A 24,357-nucleotide genomic window follows, 5' to 3' on the forward strand; every position below is an offset into this window, starting at 1 on the left:
AAATCAGCATGGGATATGTTGGCCAAAAGATACTACACTACTCACGGATCCATGAAATATCAGTTAGTGGTTGAATTGCATCAACTCAAGCAAGAACCAGGGCAATCCATCAATGACTACTATGATCAGCTTCGCTTCATTTGGGACCAAATTGACATTTCTGATCCAACCTGGGCATGCTCAAAAGATGCTCAACAATATGCTGCCGTTAGAGATGAATTTCGTCTCTATGAGTTCCTGATGTCACTTCATAAGGACTATGAGCCCATTCGAGGTCAGCTTCTTAATCGCAGTCCTCCTCCTTCTCTTGATACTGCTGTGAGCGAGTTAGTAAGAGAAGAAGCTCGCCTTGCAACTCTTCAAGCCTAGAATAAGTTTAATGTTCTAGCTCTTACTCCTTCTAATCCACCCATATAGCAACCTCAGCGATCAGGTGATCCTTCTAGCTCTAGCCATCATCGCAAGCAGAACAACAAAAAAATCTGCAACTATTGCAAGCGTCCTGGCCACACTATTGAGACTTGTTACCGTTGCAACAAATCTACTGCTGCAGTTGCTAATATTGAGTCTACTCCGCCAATGCCTCCCATTTCAGCTGAGTCCTAGACTTCTGGATCCACTATCAACCTCTCACCCACTTAACTACAGGAGATCATAGCTCAGACTGTTCGTATGGCTGGTAATGCATCTCTTTCCTCTGCTCTCTCAGTTTTACCCGGTAAGTCTCAAACTTGGTTTTTTGATTCTGCTTGTTGCAATCGCATGACACCTCACTCGTCCTTATTCTCCAAACTTGACCCTGCACCACATCCTCTAAATATTCATATAGCTGATGGTTCCACTATGCATGGGAATAGTCTAGGTTTTGTTTCGACCTCCAACATCTCTATTCCTGGGGTCTTCCATGTACCTGACCTATCCTATAATTTGTGTTCTGTGGGACAATTAGCTGAACTAGGATATCGCATTATTTTTTACTATTCTGGGTGCATTGTACAGGATCCGACAATGGGACAAGAGCTTAGGACCGGTCCAAGAGTTGGGCGTATGTTTCCTGCGGACAATCTTCATCTTCCACCTGTTGCTCTAGTGTCTGTTGCTGCTGCTACTGCTGCGGTTTCTTCCTTACCTTCTCTCGCACTTTGACATTCTTGTCTTGGTCATGCACCTTTTTCTCGGGTACAACAGTTAGCTTCTAAGGGTCTGTTAGGTTCTGTGTCCAAAGACAACTTTGATTGTACTTCATGTCAATTAGGAAAACAACCAGCTTTACCTTTTAATAATAGTGATTCTATTTCTAATAGCATTTTTGAGTTAATTCATTATGATGTTTGGGGACCTTCTCCTGTTGCTAGTATTGGTGGATCTCGATATTTTGTTATTTTTATTGATGATTATTCTCGTTATAGTTGGATCTTTCCTATGAAATCTCATTCTGAAATTTTGCCAATATACAGTAACTTCGCAAAAATGGTTGAAACACAATTCTCCAAATGTATCAAAATTTTTCGATCTAATAATGCTCTTGAATATACTCAATATGCGGGTTTTTTGTCTTCGTTTTTTCCCCTGAATGTTTCAGGGTTTTTACTTACTTGTATACGTTGGTTTTGGTTTTATTCAATACAATCTCTATCTTTTATCTCAAAAAATGGATGTGTTCTAAGACATATTTTTCAATTGGTATCAGATCATTGAAATCATATAGGCTGGGGTCACAATAGTTTTGTATTTTAGTGAGATGAATTGGGTATTAGGCTGGGATTGTAGGCTAGGCCTAATTGGCTACCCTAGGCTATTTTAATGGGCCTTCCATGGGCAAAAACCATTTTATCTTTATCATGTCTCAAGTTAGACCCCTCCCAAATTAATTTTGTTATAAATTCCAGGCTGTGGAGATTTGGGTTTACAATGGAGTTGCGGCAATGGTATTCAGTATTGATGTGGAGGCCATCAATGTCAATCCATTTCTTTTTTAATAAGTAAATTTTTGCTTGCTTACCTGTTTGATTTTTTTTTTTTTTTTGGTTTCTTTGTTTCAATTTTGTATTTTTAATTCTCTGTTCTTTTAATTTCCATTTGATTTTGTTATCTAGGTTGTGTTTTTCTTTTGTTTTGCTTTTTTTTTTTTTAACGCCACCTGGCAATCCATTTGGCATCTAAGTGGCATATATATATATATATTTTTTTTTTGTGATCGATAGATACATCAGTATTTTTCAATTTCATTCGGAACTTATACCAATTACCAATTACTACTGTGAAACAATACCAAAAAGTTAGGAACTAAACTGATGCATTTGAAACATTATGGACCAAATTGACACATAGTGTACATGTTAAGTTCAAAATAGTAATTTACCGTTAATATTTATATTTAGAGATGTACACAAACATAAATAAGGTTTCAAGCTCAAAAAAATAAGGCTAAAGTACAAGCTACACCCTCAAAATTTGGGAGTTTTTGCTTCTTTGGATTTTATACCCTAAAATTTTAGAATTTAGATTTTACTTCCTAAAGTTATATTTTGCGTGCATCAACAACCCCTTTGTCCATATATTCTGTTAAGTGTTATATAAACTTGTCACACATGTTTAGTTTGTTATATTCAATAAAATGATTTTTCAGATTTTTTTTTTCTGAGTTTATTGTTACTTTTTTTTTAGAAAATTTTTTTAGGGTACAAAAATGACGTAACATCATTTTATTAGACAAACTAAACAAGTGTAACAAGCTTATGTAGTACTTAATGGAAAGTATGAACAGAGGGGTTACTGATACAAATAAAATATAACTTCTAGCAATAAAATCAAAATTTTGAAACTTCATGATGCAAAATTCAGAAATATTCTCCAAACTTTAGGGGTATAATTTGCTTCTTTAGTGTTACTGCTTACAGGTATAAGAAAATCAATACATAGGAGAAAATTGAAGTTCTTTGGAAGACATTTACCCTTCATTTATTCCAATAGTGAATCTTATTTGCTCACTTGATTATACTCAACTCAAGTGATTACAATGCAAACACTAAACATAGTATTGCATCTAATATCTTTCTAATATTTTATTTAAGCATACTACATGTAGTATAAGACCAGAATAACTGAACCTTAAACATATCTTATTTAGGCACCAAACATGGCACAACATGCATGCATAAAAGAAACGTTAAAAACATGTGTTCAAATAGTAGATATTAATGATCTGGCAGTAGCATATGGCATCTTCAGACTCCATGTTCCTCTCCAGATCTGCTTTGCATCCTCCTTGGCAATTATGGTGAGGGAGTGTAGTAGCCTCCACTTCTCGGAATTCCGGACGGGACTACGTTGACACCCCAATATGGTACTCCATCAAGAGCCTTTGGCCCCGCAACATTGAAACCACACATCAAACTTAACCATTTTTTAAATATATATTTTTAATTTGTAATATAGGTATTCAGAGCTTTTCGAGCATTTAGTCTCTCATTTCACACACAAACAATTATTACAGATGAAAATCCCTTGCGTTGACCCAAAGATGCTGAGTTTCGATTCCTGGACCTCATAAATCTTACGAGTCATTAGCACTCATTAGATCAACCCCTTAGATTTAGATTTGGAAGAAGAATTATGGATGCTAGTTAGGAGTTTTGAATCCGGGACCTCAAAGATCTTATGGGTCCTTAGAAATCACTAGACCAACCCGGGGTGTGAGGGAGGGGGTGGGAGGGTGTGGTTGAAGATTTACTAGCTAGAGAGAGGAAAAAGGAATCAAAAAGAACAATCTTAGATGCTAGAAGAAGAAAAATTTTAACAAAACAGAGATTAAAACAATCAAAGTAGTCTTTCTACAACCCGAGTTTGAAATTTGGTGTTGCTTCAACTATCTCAGAGGACATGAGCAACATGACTGCTAAAACAAGAGCCATGGCCAGCAATTTGAACGAACTAGAGAAGGCCATTTTTTTTCCTTTTTGGTTGTGAAATTGTGATATTAGAAGGTGAAGGAAAGAACAAGGTCAAGAATATTTTGGAAGTAGAATGGAGCGGTTTGTAGATGAAGAAAATTATTTTGGTGATAGGTGATAGGACTCAAGTTCCACGTATGATTTTTTACGCATAAGGTTTTGCTACCTCCTAGAACTTGAGTCTTAGAGACTCGAAATGATACTTAACCAATTAGTTTGCAAACTTGTCACATAATAAATTTGTTTGGAAAAGCAGCCGAAATAGCAAAAAAATCCAAAGTTTTAATACCAATTTCATTGAAAATATAAAAAAAATTCTAAAAAAAATCGCTTAATTTTTTCTTTTCCTATAAAAAATTTCTAAAAATAAATTTCAAACAAATACCCATCAATTAACTTTTATAATAAAAGAATTATAACAACATATAACCACAATAAAGGAAGCTTATTTAATTAATTCACCATCACCACGCGGCAGCATATGACCACCATGGCGCCATCTATACTTTTTTACTCACCACTAGTGTTGGCTGCACGTGCAAGGCATGTGCTGCCCCAATAGTGAGAAAATTAATATAGATTTTGTGTATGAAACTGTGAATTTTGGCTTACCCAATTTGACTATATTAAAAAAGAAGTCTAAAAATAAAACAAAATATTACAATATTTTCACAATATCTTCATTTTTTAGGATCTGAATAGATTTTATTTTATTTTATTTGAGAGAAATGCTTCATTCATAACATTTTTAGAACAAATTCTAAATGACAAGTTATTATTGGTTTTAAACTGATAACATTGTTATTGTTATTCTCAAAACATTTATTTTCAATTGTTGTTGGTCACAAACTCATATTTATTATTTTATTTCAACATATAAGAAATTGATACTTTAATATTTGTAAAAATATTGTGAGATTTGTTGTGTCGATATAACAATATATATGCCAGCTTACATAAATATTTAAGAAAAAAAAAACACAAACCGATTACTGGGAAAAAAAAAACTTTAGGCACAGTAGAAATTAATGTTAAAATGTTGTGGACTTAGCATTTTTTTATTTGATCTATAAGAAACTGAGATCTCAATAATTTGAAAATATTGTGATAACAATAAGTGTTGTAACATTTTCTCAAAACATTTATTTTCAATTGTGGTTGTCACAGTCTCATATTTAATCTATTGCGTGCCCCCAAAACATGCTTTGGACTTGGTACCTTTACTTGAACTTCCAGGAGTGAGTCAAGTTGCAGAGAATATGGTTGATCGTATTCAGGCCATGCAAGAGAAGGTGAAGCTACAAATGCCAAGTATAAGGAAGTTTTTGATAAGTAGAGACATGAGAAGATCTTCAGTGTTGGAAATTTAGTGTTGGTCTACCTTAGAAAGGAGAGGTTTCCTGTTGGTACCTACAACAAGTTGAAGGATAAGAAATACGGGTCATTCCAAATTACAAAGAAGATCAACAATTCTTATGTGATTACTTTTCCAATAGACATGAAGATTTCTTCCACCTTCAATGTTGCTGACTTGTATGACTACCATCCTCCTGATGCGCTAGATAGTGGGAACTCGAGGTTGAGTTCTTTTCAAGTTAGGGAGACAGATCTAGAACAGATTGCCATGACCTTTCTAGACTCTCTTATGTGACTTAAATCATTGTGCAAGGCAAAAAGACATTAGTAGAAATCATGAAACTTGAAGTTGAAATCACAGGAAATTTGGTAGGTTGAAGTGAAATGGCCTTTTGAGAAATAGTCGTCGCTTTGTCACGAGGTACCCCTTGAAATTGGTGAATTTCTCCGTTTAGGCCCTTGAAAACTATAATTTTGCTGTTTATAGTAATTTTTGTTTCTTTGATAACTTTTTACTCAAAAGTCAGAATAAGGCCCCGCTTATTTTGGGTAATTTTTATTTCCTTTATAACTTTTTACTCAAAAGTCAAAATAAGGTCTCGCTTGTTCTGAGACGACCTTTACGGTCAATAGTTTATGATTTTGCATTTAACTCAATTTTTTCATTTTTAGTAAATTTCGATATTTTGTCACCTAATAGCGTAATTAGTGAGAATTAGGGCTTCAGACATTTTCCTAATGATCCTAGGGCTTTACTTTCTCAGTATTTATATGTTTTGTAACTGTCAAAGGCAAGGGTGATTATTAATAAAATATAGACTTTGTCTAATTATTTTTTTAGTGGATTCCAGTTTATCACCTTATAAATTCAAGGAACCCCTCATGGATTCGAGGTTTAGTACCTAGAAACTAACAGTTTAATTTCTATCCATCAAAGAGAGCATCATATGTGCTTTCTTCAGGCTTCATCGACATCATGATGTGAGGTAGCCATTTTGTTAGTTCTTGTGCAAGAATTCTATACTAACTTCATATGTAATATAGAAGAAAAGCACATATTTCTCTCAGCTTCTATTTCTATGGATTCAGATATGGATGACACTCAATATTAGAAGTGGACAAACCCTGCTTTTAATAACACTCTCACTAAGCTCAATGGCGAGCATTGTGAATGGTCCTTTTTTTCTCATATCATCAAGCTTTTGCTCTTTTAGCATGTCTCCTTTACCAACTGAATTGTTTATTTTAAACTCCATGCTGCCATTGATGCTAGCTCGCACCTATAACTTGAGTTCTGGTCACTAGCACCAAGCTTTCGTTCCATTCCCCATTTACTGTAAAGGATGACTTGGATCGATAGATCAATGATGTAGCTGCTATAGTGGTTGCTGAGGATGCTCTAGCATAAGGTGCTCAAGCTGATGTTTTTCTACTTCCCTATCAAATTTTACAGTGTGTTGATCATATTAAGCAACGGCAAGAGAGGAATACACCCTCATCTCACATAAATGTGTGTGATATGTGACCTAATGAGGGATCTACTTTAAATCTTTCAAATGGGTTGGGTAGGGTAAAAAATAGGTTGTCCTTAATGGGTTGGGAGCATGTCAGGTCAATAGGGTCACAAGTCGGGTTGATTGAGTTACGGGTCGATCCGTATTTTTTCACATGGAAAATAATAATGATAATAATATCGGTAAACATGATTATATTTTATTTCTAGAAAATAAAGTTAAAGGTAAAAAAGAAAGATACAAATAGGATAATGTGAAGAGAGATGAAATTCTTAGAAAAAAAATTCACAAATGGAGGAAGGGATTTTGGGATTAAATATTGCCCACACTATATAAGACTTGGTAGAATTCATGAGGGGACAAAATTATTTTATGCTATATTTTAAGAGAGGGAAGATGATAACTTTCTGTTACAGGAACCCACTGAACCTCTAATTTTGACCCCAAAAAAAATCAACTACAGGCTTGAATTAACTATAATATACTTATATAAACTAGAGATTAGATTGTGAAAGTATGTAATCAGTTTCATATAATATCAGATTATCATTTGTAGTTTATTAATGATATAAACAAATTGTTTGTTGTAAGAATTCAATTTTTTGTAAATGTGTAAAATATTTTGGTTGCCGTTTTATTATAACGGGAAAAGAATAAATTAATTAAGTAACTCATAAACAAACTAGAGCTTATTTAGCAAGAAAGTGAATTAAGCTAGAACATGTAGTCTTGTTTGGTGATAAACTTAAGTTAGGCTCATGTTCCAAATAAAATTATATAAATAAACTTGAATTTTAATACTTGGCTCAGTTTGAATCATTAACGGCCCTACTTCTCACATCATAATGAGATGATAAATTATTAATTTTTACATGTCTACACAGCTACACTAGTAACATTACTTTATTTTCTATGAATATATATTTGTCACTTCAACATTTGTGAAATATGTGTCTAGAGTCTAGACTTAGTGATCTTATTTCCCATGAGTAATTGCCGAGCATAGGGACCTTGGCTTTCGGTTTGGCCCCACGTGGATCTACAACACTCACGATTTAGGTCATGTGTAATTCCTGCAATGATTGTGTTACCTATTTAGTAAAACTAGTGTTTAACCCACGCAATGCGCGGAGTTATTTTATGATTTAGGGTCAACTTTACAACACTCACCATAAAAATCCTTTGATAGGTTTGATTTTTGTCTTTCATATAAAACATGGAATATAATACTTTATATTTATGTTGTTGTCATTAAAAATCTTGACTTCGCGTGTCATCAATATGTGTTGCAATATAAAAGAAATTTTTTAAAGAAACGTAAAGGTTATTATAAATTTTTTAAGTTGTATAAGTACAATTGATACCTTTGTCTCTAAGTTCTATTCCAAGTCTTCTATTTCAGTGAAATGTTACCTTTATAAATTTTCACAATAGCTCAAGTGACTATTACAATGAATGACCCTTTATATGTTTGTAGAAATCATAATCTGTCTTATCTGCCTTTATGCTTTTACAAAAACATGTGGAAAGAAAAAGGTATTTAGAATGGATGAGGCTATAGAAACTGAATTTCATTTATTGTATGTATACCAGCTTAACATTTATAATTATGCAAAATCCAAAAAAGCTTTTTGTGTTTAAACAAATGAACCGTAAAAATACTCTTGAACTTTGTTTAACACCAAACACAATTTTAAATATTTAATTTGATATTCCCATTAATATTAGAGTGGAATAATGAAGTGACAAAATAGAGTATATATGCTTGGACAATGAAAATAAAACTGAACATTATCTTGATGAAGGAATTAAAGAGAAAAACACAACCATAAAATGCCATGTCCAATCATTTTGACAGGAAGCCAACTTATTGAGAACTACCACCTAAAAATTAAAGAATTAAGAGACCTACTTTGGCATTATAGGATATCTTAAGAATTTCAATATCGTTAAGTCTTAAATTTGCTCACAATTGTAAAATGATGTAAAAAATATTTTACATGGTACTGACATGCGTTCTGGAGGGACGAAACCTATCGTAAACAAAGATGACCCACAATTGAAACATGTGTGATCATAGCTAGAAAAAATAAGCACCAAAATAGTTCTCATCATAGTCAAACTTTCTTTAAAATGTTGATTTTCAATTGGAAACCTTATAAATTATATGTTAGCAATACTATTAATCACTCTTCAATTGACATATCTGATCCACATATAAGGAAAAATGTACCATAGTGAAAACATTGAAATTAGAGACTGTATTAAATTGGACAAACAATAGTTAATATTGCCATAACAATTCAGTAAGGTTCAGTCTCTGCTTCATTTAAACATCTACAATAATAATAATCTCTAAGAAAATGCATCAATTAACCTTTTTTTAACCACAGTAAAACAAATATGTACAATCTGCAAATCTCAACAATAATAGAGGATTTAAAAGTTCTCTTTGACAAAATAGAATAACATCCCAAAACAATAACTAAATATATCCTTCTACGTCACTCTTGTAGACGACATCCATCCCATATAGCATCTTCCTAAACGGCTCTCTTATAGGAGTCTATTTTCTCTAATTTGACTTAGCTTGACTTACTTGATTCAGCAGTTCGCTTTCATACAGCAAGAGTCATTGGTTCAAATCCAATAATATGTAAAATCGGGTGAAACCCCTGTTTTTGCTAGCATGACAACAAGTACAGATTGGCAGCAAGGAGGCAACTAAATGACCAAAGCATTGGTAAGTCCTTTGTTGTACTACAGATCCCTAAGCAAAGAATACCCACTGCACCACAACCATACACACCCTATAAAATTTAGTTCAGAATTCAGAAAGTTACATGTCAGAGATTATAGTATAGTTTTGAAAAGCGATAAAAACAGAGTCCTCCGTTATCTCAGAATAGCATTTTTTGGCTTCTGAACTTTATTTATATTTACATATATTAATTTATATGTTTTATCCATGTATTAGTGGGGCCTCAGTTTCTGAACTGAATCCAGATCAGAAACTACACTACAAATCATATCAAAAACAAAATAAAAACTCTCCCCTTTTACGATCAAACATCCCTTTTCACCCATGTATCAATAGAGCAAGGAAATCTCAATCCTGGCATAGAGGCATCAATGTACTTATTCTACTGATAAAATAAATTTATGTACGCAAAATTCCAAAAGCTTACAGACACAATAAAATCAGAATGGCCTATTCACTATTAGATGAATGGTAAGTGAGAGTTAAGAACTCTTGCACTTATATACACACTATTCTGTAAATAACTTCTTTAAAATACTAATGGATGAAATCATGAAACTCCATTAACTCATTTTATAACCCACTTGTAGATACTTTTTAAGTAGAAAATCAATCAGACATATAGATCATGATAGCATATTTCAATATCATAATTACAAAATCAAACGGTACCAAAATATTTTGACCAAAGAATCCAAAGAAATAAAAAAAGAAATACAAATTCTGTTAGGTTCAAACAGTAATATAATAATTGGTAAGAAGTAAATCACAACCACAACAGCTAAGCCAAACACTTCATCATTTTTCTCTTTTATGCTAAGATTTTCTCAAAATTAGTACTCTTCTTCTTACTATTGAATCTGAGATCTCTTACTAATTTTGAGATCTTTTATATAATCCATCCAAGCATTGTATTACTTCTATGCTCATCTGGTCCTTTAAAACTGGATGAAATGTAAAGTATGTAAGGATTTTCATAAATAAAAAAATAAAATAAAAACAGAAAAAAGGAGCCTTACATAACCGGTCTCGCATTCTTGTAGCAAATTTTAAACATTCTTATAGTATCATGTATTTTTAGATGATACTGTATAGCCACGCATTCTTTCTTTTCCTTTTTTTATTCTCTCTCTTACTCAATCTCTCATCTCAAACACACATAAACCTTTTTTATTCCTTTTCTGTCACTTAAACACGCATGACCTGTGTTAGGTGTAAAAACAATATATTATTTTAATATGGTGTATTGTAAAGTAAAGAATGTGATGTAAGGACTCTTGTAAGAGTAGTAATGTAAAATAAATCAAATGGCCTTTTGGTGAGACAATGCATTTTTTTTTTCAATAAGCAGTTGTATATGCTCTTAACGGAGTATGGACTAAGAATATCACTATCATTAAGACTTGACATGTGCACTGAATTGTAAAAGGTAAAAAAGAAGCGGACAAAGCACCTTGTATATGATAATTTCTATCACATATTTGAAATATTTGTACCAGATTTAAACTAATAAAATATTGGTTTTGCATAAATCCCAAAAGCAACAAAACTGCTGCAAACCAACTAAGCCAAGAAATCGATTACAACGAAAAACCTTACACACAAAAATTCAACGCCTGTGATCAATAGGATTTTGTGAATCCAACAAAAGGCAAACATATTAAAGCATTAAGATTTTTTTTTTCATAAATTCTAAAGCATTAAGAAATTGAATTAGGTAAATTACCTCTTCATATAGACAATAAATTCAAGTGCATGATCACGTTTCTAAAAGTACGCCTCATGCCTCAAAACATTAAAAATGAAAACTTATGTTAGATTCCATCTAGCAGTCCCCATTGAAGTCCAAAAATATTAAAGCTCAAAGTTAGCAGCAAAATTTCTTACATACCTGCTATGGAAATCCACAATGGGATGTAGATGCCTAAGTTTGATGTAATTATCTTGAATAGATAAAAATTGCATAAAATAAGTTAACAATTGCAATTATTTAGATTGTAATTTGACTGTAATTGAATAGTAGAGAGTGAAACCATCACTTTAGAACCAAACACAGTCCTGAAAAATAAAAAATAAATAAATATATGAGATGAATATTATCTGAAAATAAAACTGAGTTAAAACACAGTAAAATCAAATTGTTCAAACTCAAAACTAATGATGATAACTTTACAATGCAAAATAGAAGTAGCTATATGGCACTTACAAATGTCATATTTTCACAAATGATATGCTACGGTCTCACACAGCATTAATCTGTGCCTTCTAATATTCCTAATTCTTATGAGTAGTTTGTCTCCATTGGATATTATTTTATTCCTTAATGCTGTAATTTTCTTCCACTGATAGTTCTCACTATTTTAAATATTGTAAATTATTCCATGTTTTTAGATTATACCTGTTATATTAGCCACTCCATGAGTCCATGATCCACAAATTGGCTTTGCAAGTTGCAATGCCTCAACTCTTACTACGTCACTTTGCCTTGCTCTCCCTTATTCATTGTCAAACATTTTTTCCCCTATATCAATATTCATAAACCAAAAAAAAAAAAAAAAAATCAGTTTGAAGTTTATTTGACATCTCAAAGCATTAATAGTTAACACATGAAACAAATCAAACAAAACACACCAAAAAATTTATTTGAAATTTCTCAAAAACGACCCTCGAAACCCAATCTTTACTGCCAATCTCTTCAATAAAAAATAATCCCCACAATCACAATTCAGATAAGAAATACATACCCACTTAGACAGCCATTGGTTTCTACTTAGAGAATTTTGTAGGGGGATTTTTGGAACTATGAGAAATCAATCAGAGGGGCAAAAACTCAGTACTGATCCTGAAATCAATGGCAAAAAAAAAAAATCAATGAAAAAGGAAAGACAAAAAGAAGACTGCTTAACATGTTTTCTGAATCGCAAGGTAACAGGGTGGTGAGACCATTCTCTCATCTTCTTCTTCTACTCCTCTAGAGGATGATTGATACAATTTTAAACTAATAAAAGCAACTATAACAATCAAATCATGTTCTTGTGTTTTTATTTCAGAACGTATGAGGTGGTCTATTTCATCAGCAAATTAAAGCATAGTGTCCTTAACTTTAGTTTCCAATAGGAAATGCAAATAATACGTAATATTGTTCAAAGAGCTAAGTTGAAATAATGCCTTTGAGTGGAATCTTGTAAAATGTGTGGATTCCTCAAAGAATCTCATCGAGCCCATGCTACTTAAGACAACAGAAACTAAATTAATGAAATTAAAGATTAATTTTCCTCAAGTCTAAAGAGTAATTATAGTCTATTAACATAAGAGGGCACGAACTTCTAGGAAAGTTGACACTCCTAAAATTTAATTTATATGAGCTGATCATTTTTTAAATTCATACCAAAACTTGTAGTTGGCCAAACCTAAGCCTAAATCAAAATCAAGAGCATATCTGAAACCTTAAACATGATTTATTTTAAAGAATTTCACATTCAAAAAATTACATACCCAAACCTAAGCCTAAATCAAAATCAATTCAATCAAAATCCCCAAGCCTAAATCATATTTAAACGATAAAATTTTAAAACAAATCAAAAAACCTTACCGGTAAAGGTTTTAACGTGGTGATAGAATGGTAGGGACAATAGTGAACCGGTTTGCTTAATCAGTCAAATGATAAAGCCGCATTATTTCTTTTGCTTGTTTGTGTTGAAAAAATGGGTTTAAGGTTTGGATGAGGGGAAAAACCTTTATTGAAACCATAAATAACCAAAATGCCTAAATCAAAACAAAGCAAATTCCAAAACTGCCAAAAATAAATCATTTTTATCACAAGATTTTAGTTTTTTCTTTTAAAAATTTATTTAAAAAAAAAATCAAAAAAACAAATAAAGCAAAAAAAGAAAACTCACCCTGTAACAGTGTACCGCCGATTGAGGGATGCAAACTTTTTGGTGGTTAGAGTCCGACAGTGGTGCTGGCCTGAGATGTCTCTCCATCTCCCCTACGCCTACGATTTTTAGTAGTCCACGCCAAATTGTAGAAAAAACTTTGACAGAACCGACTGTTTTGTTTTTGTAAGAACCAGAGATGATAACTTGAAAGAGAATAAAGCCGTCTATTTTTCAAAAGGGGTCAAAGAAGAATCCTAGACTTCTCAACGGTGAGAAGTTTTAGAAAACAAAAAACAGTAGAGAGTTTTTGCATGTTTATAAATTTGACCAAATCTGACCCAAAATACCAATCTAAATCATAATTACCATCCAATTGATTCTCCAAATAAAAACCCAAAACCCTAAATTTATAAATTTAAAATAGAACTTTACCAGTAGTGATTCTGATAGCCGGGTAGTGAGCGGAGGCTTACGGTGACGGCAGAAGATCTGGGTGGCACCATTCTCTCTATCTCGATCTCTCTTTCTCCTTTGTCCGTGTAGCAATCTTCTTTTTTTTTTTTTTTATAAATTTTTTTACGAACTCTCTCATTCTCTCTTTGGGTGGTGCCCTTATGGTGATGGCAGACGATTTTGGTGGCGCCCTTCTCTCTGTCTCTGTCCCTCTATTTCTCTGTCTCTTTTCTCCTTTCTCCGTGTAGCAGTCTTTCTTTTCTTTCTTTTTTTTCTCTATTTAAGCGGTTAGTTTCCTTTCCTTTTATACCTAGGGCTCCCAAACAGTATCTTGATGTAGTGAAACATTATTATTTATCGTTTTTATACGGTGTTGTAACGTTACCAAACAATATAATGTATTGCTTTTTAAAGTGAAATATGTCTAAATTTTAGATAGGCAGTTATCCTATTTGTCAACACCTGCTTAAATGTAGAAACCAACTTTCTCTCAGCTTCTGCTATTATATAGAATATAGATATAGATGTAGATATAGATTATTAAAATTATGTAGTGGTATATTACCCTATCCGTTCACATAAATTTATAGATTTTAAATTTGGCTCTTGTGCATGGGATCCATATATTTTTTATTATTATATATAGGACACACATTTATGTAAAAGAAATCTGTAATACACTGAGTGCATTGAATAACTTATTTTAGAGTAGCTATAAAGGACATATTAACATATTATCAAAAGAACCACGTACATTATTTACCAAAAAAACAAAAAGAAAAAAAGTGTTACAGAGGGTTGCTAGCTGTTACCCCAGACGAAACTGAATTCGGATCAAGGGTACGATTATCTCCTTGAAATTTTATATTAAAGGAATTCATATCTTGTTATATTAACAGTGAGCATGCTCCCCTTCCATGAAGGTATATAACAACTTAATTGGTGAGGAATTGTGTCCCTTGTAATAGTTTTAAAGTTTGACAAAATTTGTAACCCTTCACCAATGACGGTGACAATGAATTTGTTGTTGCTTAGACTTATTAGTTCCAACTTTTTATTAAGGTGACATTGAATTTGTTGTAGCTAAAAATATTGATTTGTCTATTAGGACTTTGGAAAATTGTTTGAGATTGAAAGGGCGGTCGTTGGAGACAGGAGCAACGTCGATGATGAGATTGCCAGTGTAGCCCAAGAGCGCAAGTAAGAGGTCATGGAGCATTGTTGGCTTTACTTTTTGGTTGATGATTTGGAATTAGCATCATGATTTGTGTTTGATTTTTCTCGGTTCATCTTTTTCATGTTCAAGATTTATGTACCTAGATTTGAATTAATTTTTTTTTCCAAATTAATATTTTTGATGTCAATATTTATTCTTATTTAGTAGCCATGTTAGCTTATTGTGTGCTAATTAATAGTGCACACCATTTGCCAAGTAAAAAAAAAGCTTCATCGCACATGTAAAGTACGTGTGATTAAGTTAGTATATAATATACGTGTTAGAAAAAAAAAGGGACTTCACTCACCAATAATTCATAAAAAAATTGTCTATTATTCTAAAGTTCTACTAAATAAAATTATGTGCAAATTGTACTTTTCACCCTAAAAAAAAAGGACCAGTATAAAGTTTTATTTTTTAGTTTACAATGAAGCAGTTTCTTCGCTTAACTTTTAATATTGAGCACTTTACCTCTGGGAAATTATTTTGTACTTTCGGAGTACCATAAATGCGTACTCCCTCCTCTTACATGAATGGTGGGTCCCACTAATTAAATTTATAGTGAGACCCACCATTCATGTGAGAGGGGGGAGTGTTGGGTTTTGTGGAGTTTAGTTGTGTTTGATCCGGATGACGACCTGACTCGAAATAATGTTGCGTGGGTTTTTAATGGGAGATTTTCTGAGACTTAGTCCATGGGGAAAAATTTTTTGTCTGTTTTGTAGCCCATTGTGAATCCTGTGCGCAGAAAGTAGAAACCGTTGTTTTGGTGATTAGAGTTTTTAGTTGTAGTTTTTTGAGAGATAGAAAAATTGTATTGCCGCACTTTTGTATTTTTCTCTGATAATAATGAAATCATTCCAACTCCGTGGATGTAGAAAAATTGCCGAACTATGTAAATACTGTCTTGTGCGTGTGATTATATTTTCTTTGGCGTGTGTTTTTTTTTTTTTTTTTTTTTTGTTTCTCACAGGTTTGGAAATTTCGTACTAATTCCTTATAGAGAATACACATTTATGGTACTATGAGAGTACCTAATAATTTTCCTTTACCTCCTCCATTAGTTTAACAAACAATGAAAGTGTCCAAATTCACATTAAATTGACCTTACCCTCATCACTTTGTAATAGTTAGGGGATATCACAATCGTTGAAAATGGTGCCATTTTTCATTTTAAAAAATTCCGTTACAATACTCTTTTTTTTTTTTTTTTCTTTAATCCGTTACAATAAATCTTTTGTTGCTTTATTGATATATTTTTAATTTTCTTCCCACCCTTACCATTGCCACTAAACAATCACGACATATTACAAACCACCATCTTTAGTTTTTAACATGAAATAGAAATGAAAATAAGCTGCCAATATTATGCCCCCCCCCCCCCCCCCCCCCCAAAAAAAAAAAAAAAAGCAAGTTAATACGAAATATAATTTGTTAGAGTTTAGTGGCCTTCACAGTTACAATGCATGAGTTTGGTCTCCTGTCAATCCAAATTTTTCCTAGGCTGGTATTAAGCCTATCTATTATCCATACGCATTTAAGTAGTATGAATATAAATGACGGGCCATTCTAACAAGTGCTCTTAAGGAATTGGTTAACAATCCATTTTAAGAAAGTGATGAATTTGGATTTAAAATTCTCACGACGGTCGTCTGAGACACTTTTTTAAAGTGTCGGAGTTGATGCAATAATCTAATACTTCTGATGGTTTCTTCTTTGCGTTTTCTTTCCTAGTTTTTAATTTAAGTCCCCTGTTAACCAAAAAAAAAAAAAAAAGCCTATCTAATATTCATACGCATTTAAGTAGTATGAATATAACGTTCTGTTTGTTTCACTGGAAAACCTTCTGTAAAGATAGTTTTTCACATTTTCTAGTGTTTGGTAGCACAAAAAAAAAAAAAAAAAAAAACTGGTCAACGGAAAACTATTTTTAGTCAATGGAAAATCCTAATAAAAATAAGGCTTGTTTTCTATAGGTTGTTTTCCAAAAAAAATTTTTGGAAAACAATCTCTCTCACGATACACCCTCTTACTCTTTTCTTTTTCTTTCCTCACACTTTCATTGTCACTATCTTTGGTCTCCCCTCTTCTATAGATATCTCTCTCTCTCTCTCTCTCTCCATGTTTCTCTTCCCCTTTATAACCCAATTCTCTAATTAGATTTTTTCCTCTCATTGCTTAATAATTATTTCATTCATTTCTACCAACTTGCAAAGGAGAACATATTTGCAGCGGTAATTATTTAATTCCTCTCTTCCAAAATCCCAATTCTTTACTTTGAATTTCAAACTTGATTTTATTTTTTTTCTTTAAAAAATTTTTGGTTTGATGGATTCCAGGTAGTTCTTTTTTGCACATAAAAGTGCTAAAAAAATATTAAAAAAATAAAAAAAGAAGAAGAAAGAATGAATGAAGTAAAAGACGAAAATTTTAAACATAGTGTCGGCTCTAAATTGCTTTTACATAGGATAATCTTTATGGTAAATTAATAATATTGTTATATAATGAATGATAATTGTTTAGGGGAAATGTATTTGTTGGTAGATACATTATACAGATACTATGCAATAATAATATACTATGTAGATACATTATATAAATACATAATTTCGAGTAATATTAAAGACTTGTGGTTGACCATAGTAGACAATTAGTGTACCAGCAAAAAGAATAGACAATTAAAAGTTATTGTTATTTGTACTAATTAAAGATGTATTCTCATGTCAATTTTATGTATATAGACAAATGGTTGATACATATGTATGTATGTATGTATGTATGTATGTATGTATAGACATTACTGTCCATATATATGAGCAAGATGAGTGGTAGAGATCATGAAAATTTGACAACTAATTTTGATATATTGTATCTATTGTCAAAATTTTAGTATGAAAACCAAATTCATTCTTGGTTTTTATTTTATTTTATTTATATTGATTACATTAGTTGGTTTACATAATACACATGTTTTAAATTACACAAAAAATATAAAAAATAAAAATAAAAATTTGCATATCAAACTCCAGAAAACATTCTCAAGCTTATTTTCAAAGTCATTACCAAACACTGGAAAATGATACAATTTTCTAGAAAATGCTCTTTGGAAAATGAACCATTTTCCAAAAAACGTTTATGCTAAAACAAACAAAGTATAAATGATGGGTTATGCTAACAAGTGCCCTTAGAGAATTGGTTAACAATCCATTTTAGGAAAGTTTTGACACTACTTTTATAGAAAATGAAAAAAGCTGTTAAAATATTAATTTTTTTTTACCCATAAAAACTTTATTTAAATGGATTATTAACCAATGCCCTAGGAGTATTCGTTAGCATTTTCTATAAATGATTTGTCTCACCTTTTAGATTCCACTTTAAATTTTACCAATCATAACTTGTCATATATATAATATTTGAGTCTTCACTCACTAATCAATCTAAAAGCATGGTTGACTAGTAAATGTTTGACGTGGAGATTGATAATTAATGCTTATAACTCCTTGAGGTGCAGTTCGAATTAATGCTAATAGCTACATCTCATTCTTCAATTATTTAGGCTCGTGAAATTAACCACATCCAAATTGAGAAAGAGGCTGATCTTTTGAGAAATTCCGTTCAAATAGGAGAAGTCCTAAGCCCAATTCTGTCTACATGGGTGAATGGTATCATCAGGAATTATGATTAGTCCTAATAAACAACTACAGTGTCTATTAATGCCTAACAAATGATATTTATCAAATAAATTATGAGTTATGATGAGTTCTAACAACTACAGTGTCTTCCAAAGTCAAAAGTATGCCCAAGTTTGAAAATTCAATATCTGTTAGGGAAAACAAAATAAAAAATCCAGAACTAAATTAGATCCATAAAAAAAAAAGGGTTTAGGTCTACATGATCTGCTTATAAGAGAAATAAAAGGACTACGCTTACCAATCGTCGAATGCACATTTGTGCACAAAGGTTATTTTGTACAGTTTTAGTCCCTATGTTCTGAGAGAGGACATTGCTCATCTGCACCCTACAATTCATTCATACATTAAAATATGAAGCAATTCCGTTTCTTATTGCTTCTTCTCACCCTCTTTCAATTCATTGCAAGTTACAGCATGAAAATGGTGGGAGGTATTGACTCCAGCTCAGACAGAGAAGCCCTTCTAGCCTTCAAATCCTTAGTTTCTGTTCCTCAGAATGCTCTCTCTGGATGGAACATAAGCTCATTACTTGGTTTGGTGTGAACTGCACCAGCAATGGAACACATGTCCGATCACTAAGCCTTACCAGTCTTGGGCTCTTTGGAAATATTCCTCCTCAGCTCTCCAACCTCACTTCCCTCAAAACTCTAGACCTTTACAACAACTCTTTTTTTGGTCAAATTCCTTCTGAATTTGCCTGTCTTACTTGCCTTCAGCGCATAATTCTCGCATCAAACAGCATCAGTGGCACAATTCCTGTCAGTCTATCTTACTGTCTTATGCTTGAACAGATTAGTTTTGAGACCAACAAACTTACTGGTCTCCTTCCTAGTGAACTAGGCCACCTTCCTAGACTGGAAATTCTTGACGTGTCCATTAACAACCTTATTGGTGCAATTCCCTCTACTTTTGGCAATCTCTCCACTCTTACAATTCTCATTATAGCAAGAAACCAGATATTTGGCGAGATTCCAAATGAGTTGGGTCGTCTGCATAATCTTGTCATGCTTCAACTCTCAGATAATCAATTAAGTGGCGAGATACCCTTTTCGATTTTCAACATATCCTCCTTGGAGTTCTCATCTCTCACACAAAACAGGCTTGTTGGAAAGCTGCCCTCCAATATAGGCTTTACCCTTCCCAACATAAGGGAGCTCCACCTGGGACGCAATAGTTTCGAAGGACCAATACCAAGTTCTTTATCCAATGCTTCACATATTGAATATCTTGATCTCCCCTCAAATAATTTCACAGGGCCTATTCCTTTACTTGGTAAATTGAAAAATCTAGTCAAATTAGTTCTTGGCTCAAATAAATTATCTTCTACAACAGAGCTGAATTTTCAAGTATTTGATTCCCTCACTAACTGTACCCAGTTAGAGGATATCTATCTGAATTCCAACCAATTATCTGGCGAACTTCCCAGTTCTGTTGCAAATCTCTCAGTCAAACTCCAAGAATTTTGTATGGATGATAATCTGTTGATCGGTAGTTTCCCTCAAGGATTTGAGAGGTACCAAAACCTTGTAGCCTTATCAATTCAACAAAACTCTTTCAAGGGCCAAATACCAAGGTCCATCGGAAAGCTTCAGAAACTACAAAGACTTATGGTACATGAAAACCTCTTCTCCGGAGAAATTCCCGATATCTTTAGCAATATTACTTAACTATATCTGCTCAATATGGGAAACAACTAGTTATCTGGAAGAATTCCTATGAGTTTAGCAACAAGCCAGAAATTAAAGATACTTTATCTAGCACAGAATGGGCTCAATGGGAGTATTCCAAAGCAAATTTTTGAGCTTCCCAATTTGTACGCTTTGGCAATTGGCAAATAACTCTTTGATTGGTTCCCTACCTGAAAATTTTGGCAATTTGAGACAGCTTGAATTCATGGATGTTTATCGTAACCAGTTGTCCGGAAATATTCCAACAATATCCCAGACATACTCAAGTTTTCGCATTCTCAGCATGGCTAGAAACAAGATAACAGGCCCAATACCGAAGTCACTGGAAAATCTAGCAGCACTGGAGAGCTTGGATCTTTCTTTCAACAATCTTTCAGGTGTAATCCCCAAAGAGTTGCAGAACCTTCAAGTTTTGCAGATGCTAAATTTGTCTTTCAACAGCTTGGAAGGAGAAGTACCGACAAATGGTGTATTTGCAAACATCATCTGGGATTCTCTCCAGGGAAACTCCGGGCTCTGTGCACTTGACCATGATGCTGCAGAAAAGCTAAGAGTCACTACTTCTGTGACAAAAACGAAAGTCAAATTCTCATTTAGTACTCAAAGTCACTATTCCAATTTCTGCTATCATTGTGCTTGTCTGTGCATTGTGTTTAGTGTGGGCACTAGTCACCAAAAACTAGAGGAAGATAAGAAACAATGGAACTCCTTCATCGGTAGTCAAGGGTTTACCCCCAAGGCTATCTTACTCAGAAATCCAGCATGGTACAAATGGGTTTGCCCCAGAAAATTTGTTAGGGAAGGGAGCGTTTGGGTCTGTTTACAAAGCTGTTTTCAGTACAGGGGAGAATAGCACCCTGACCACAGTTACAGTGAAGGTTCTAGACTTGACACAATGTAAAGCTTCCAAGAGTTTTGATGCAGAATGTGAAGCTCTAAGAAACATCTGGCATCGGAGCCTTGTTAAGGTGTTCACTTCTTGCTCTAGCATTGATCATACAGGAGCTGCAATCAAGGCTTTGGCTATGGAATTCATGTCTAACGGTAACTTGGATAAGTGGTTCTATCCAGAGGAAGTTGAATGTGGATCAACTCTGACACTAATCCAGAGACTGAATATTGCCATTGATGTAGCTACTGCCTTAGATTACCTACATCATGACTGTGATCCACCAGTAGTCCATTGTGATTTGAAACCCGGAAATGTGCTTTTGGACGAAGATATGACTGCTCATGTTGGAGATTTTGGGTTAGCAAGATTTCTCTCCCATGATACATCACAGAATGAAAGCAGCACAATTGGACTAAAAGGCTCAATTGGTTACATTGCTCTAGGTATGAAAATCTTAATTGTATGAAACATGAGAGGAACTGATGGTTAAATTCACTATTTCCTAATAGATTAAGCTTTTAGGACAAATGGTAATTTATCACAGTACCAGGCCAACTAGTTTCAAGTTCCGACCATGTTTCCACTCTTACTCTCTTGCTACATTTGACACAAAGTACATATTAGAAAGAAAGAAATAGGAGTATTTAACAGTATGTTTCCTGCATTGTGAAGCTTTTATAATTTCTGGTTGGGAATTCTTGATCCTAATATCCTGAATTTTTTTGTAGAGTATGGCTTGGGTGGAAAGGCTTCAACCAGTGGGGATGTCTATAGCTTTGGAATACTTCTGCTTGAGATGATAATTGCCAAGAAGCCCACAGATAGCATGTTCCAGGAAGGTTTAGGCCTAAACAAGTCATCTCTGAAGTGCACAAGAGTAAAATCTTGGATATTGCTGATCCAAGGCTTTTCAAAGATTATGAATCTGTAACACCAAGCAGAAGTAGTACTAGTTCTATTGGTGGAGAGAGCAGCAGCAGCAGCAGCAACAACAACATTGCTTTAAGAAGTGAGGAGTGTGTGGCTGCAATGGTGGGAGTAGGATTATCTTGTGCTGCTCATTCATCAAAAGAACGTTTTACTATGAGAGAAGCCTTATCCAAGTTGCAAGAGATTAAAAAGGAGATTTATTGGATTTTGAAGCATTGCCTTAACACTTTTGTGCAGAGTTTAAGTTTATTGCTCAAGCTATTTAAGCTTATATATTTCTTTATGACTAGGGCTGCCAATTGATGCGAGTCTCTTTGATGGCCAGTTAATGTGATCATATGTCAAATTGTATTGCATTTTCTTTATCGAACCCCAAATTGAGGCAGTTCAGAAATTTTCATATTTTAATATGTAATAAAATAAGATAAAAGCTTAGACCACACCTTTAATGAATGCAAAATCCCTTGGTTCATATTGAGCCATCTCGTATTCATTTTCCTTTAACCCTACTGCTTCACATGCTCTAGCAATAATTTTAGTGGTTTTTGTAAGTAATTAATCGATGTCTTTCCTATTCTCTATTCAATCTGGTTGAACTTATCATCTGTTGTGTCAACAATAGCATAAACCAAAGCGTAAAGTTTTATGCCATTGAAGGTTCCTATTTGAATCAATCAAGAACATACTCTCGTATACATACATGCCTAGGATCCCCAGGACATATTGACCCATTCACATTTCTCATACCTCAAAAATAAAGAAAATAATATCTTTTTATTTATTTAAAATAACTGTATTAATTACAAGAAATCCTATTAATATTTTCAAAATAGAGCAGACACTTCAACAAAATTTTAACCATAGTCCATTGGCATACTATATGGTAATTTTTTTTAAAGAAAAAAAAAAAGGTAATTTCCTAACTATAACTATTGAAATATCAAAATCAAAATCAAAATATTTAGTTCCAAATATTCTTCTATTTATGCATGATTCCATCATTTCTTTTAAATAAACCAAAAAATCGTGCTTGATTCCGTCATTCTTTTAAATAAATAAAAAACAATATTATTCTGGAAAATTTTGGCATTCTATAAAATTCCTGAACTTTCAAATTTTGATATGACTTGTTATGAAAACATTTCAAGTCATTTAGCATGAGGATAGGTTTTCCATAGAGCATGTGGAATACGCATTTATACAAGAGTTCAGTAAGCCCAATTCTCTTAGAGGGCATTCTTTGGACTTAGAGAGCCTTAGTCATACTAGAATTTCCAGGATTTCCTGTGATTTGGGGTTGGTTGAGCCTTGTTCAGGATCTTGAGCCATCTTGTTCACTACTTGTGCAAGAATTCTATGCTAACTTCATATGTAATACGGAAGGAAAGCACATATATCTCTCAGCTTCTAGTCATTTCTATGGCTTCGGATATGGATGACACTCCATATTAGAAGTGGACAAACCCTACTCTTAATAATGCTCTCACTAAGCTCAATGGCTAGCGTTGTGAATGGTCCTTTTCTTTCTCTTATCATCATGCTTTTGCCTATTAATTTCAGCATGTCTCCTTTTCCCAACCGAGTTGTTTATTTTAAACTCCATGCCACCATTGATGCTAGCTCGTGCACACCTATAACTTGAGTTCTGGTAACTAGCACAAAGCTTTCGTTCTATTTAGTTGCGGCTTCAGAAAATTTTTTGAGGGTGGTTATTAAGAAACTTAGAGCCCGTTTGGTAATATTGTTCTAATAACATTGTTTGTATTTTTTTAGTAATACATGTGGGTAAAAAAATGTGTAAAAATACGTGTAATATTGTTTAAACATTGAAAATTGTTATTCAAAATACACTACCAAATAGCCTCTTAGTGTGCATTTGACATGGCTTAAAAAACCAGTTTTTTTTTACTATTCAGCTTATTTTTGCTATTATTCATGGGTCACACTGTACTATTTCAACTACCTTTTAACTTTATCTAGAGTATTTTTAATAAAAAGTTTTCAGTTTCAGCTAAATAAGC

The 24,357-nt window shown here is 33.2% G+C and overlaps 1 long non-coding RNA gene, 1 other non-coding gene and 1 pseudogene across 2 annotated transcripts; 2 read left to right on the forward strand and 1 right to left on the reverse strand.

The window, feature by feature from the left end:
• Nucleotides 1-10,699: 10,699 nt before the first annotated feature.
• LOC142629769 (uncharacterized) lies at nucleotides 10,700-14,189 on the reverse strand. Its single transcript, XR_012843113.1, has 5 exons — nucleotides 13,898-14,189; nucleotides 13,484-13,635; nucleotides 12,329-12,426; nucleotides 11,983-12,105; nucleotides 10,700-11,642 (listed from the first exon to the last, which is right to left on the reverse strand). It is a non-coding gene; the product is annotated as an uncharacterized LOC142629769 (long non-coding RNA).
• A 2,554-nt stretch (nucleotides 14,190-16,743) lies between these two features.
• On the forward strand, nucleotides 16,744-16,844 carry LOC142630142 (small nucleolar RNA Z161/Z228). The gene has a single exon (XR_012843253.1). It is a non-coding gene; the product is annotated as a small nucleolar RNA Z161/Z228 (small nucleolar RNA).
• Nucleotides 16,845-19,177: 2,333 nt separating this feature from the next.
• LOC142628546 (uncharacterized) lies at nucleotides 19,178-22,639 on the forward strand (annotated as a pseudogene).
• Nucleotides 22,640-24,357: the final 1,718 nt, after the last annotated feature.

Source organism: Castanea sativa, chromosome 3 (genome assembly GCF_040712315.1).
Source record: "Castanea sativa cultivar Marrone di Chiusa Pesio chromosome 3, ASM4071231v1".
In the NCBI taxonomy this organism is placed as follows: domain Eukaryota; kingdom Viridiplantae; phylum Streptophyta; class Magnoliopsida; order Fagales; family Fagaceae; genus Castanea; species Castanea sativa.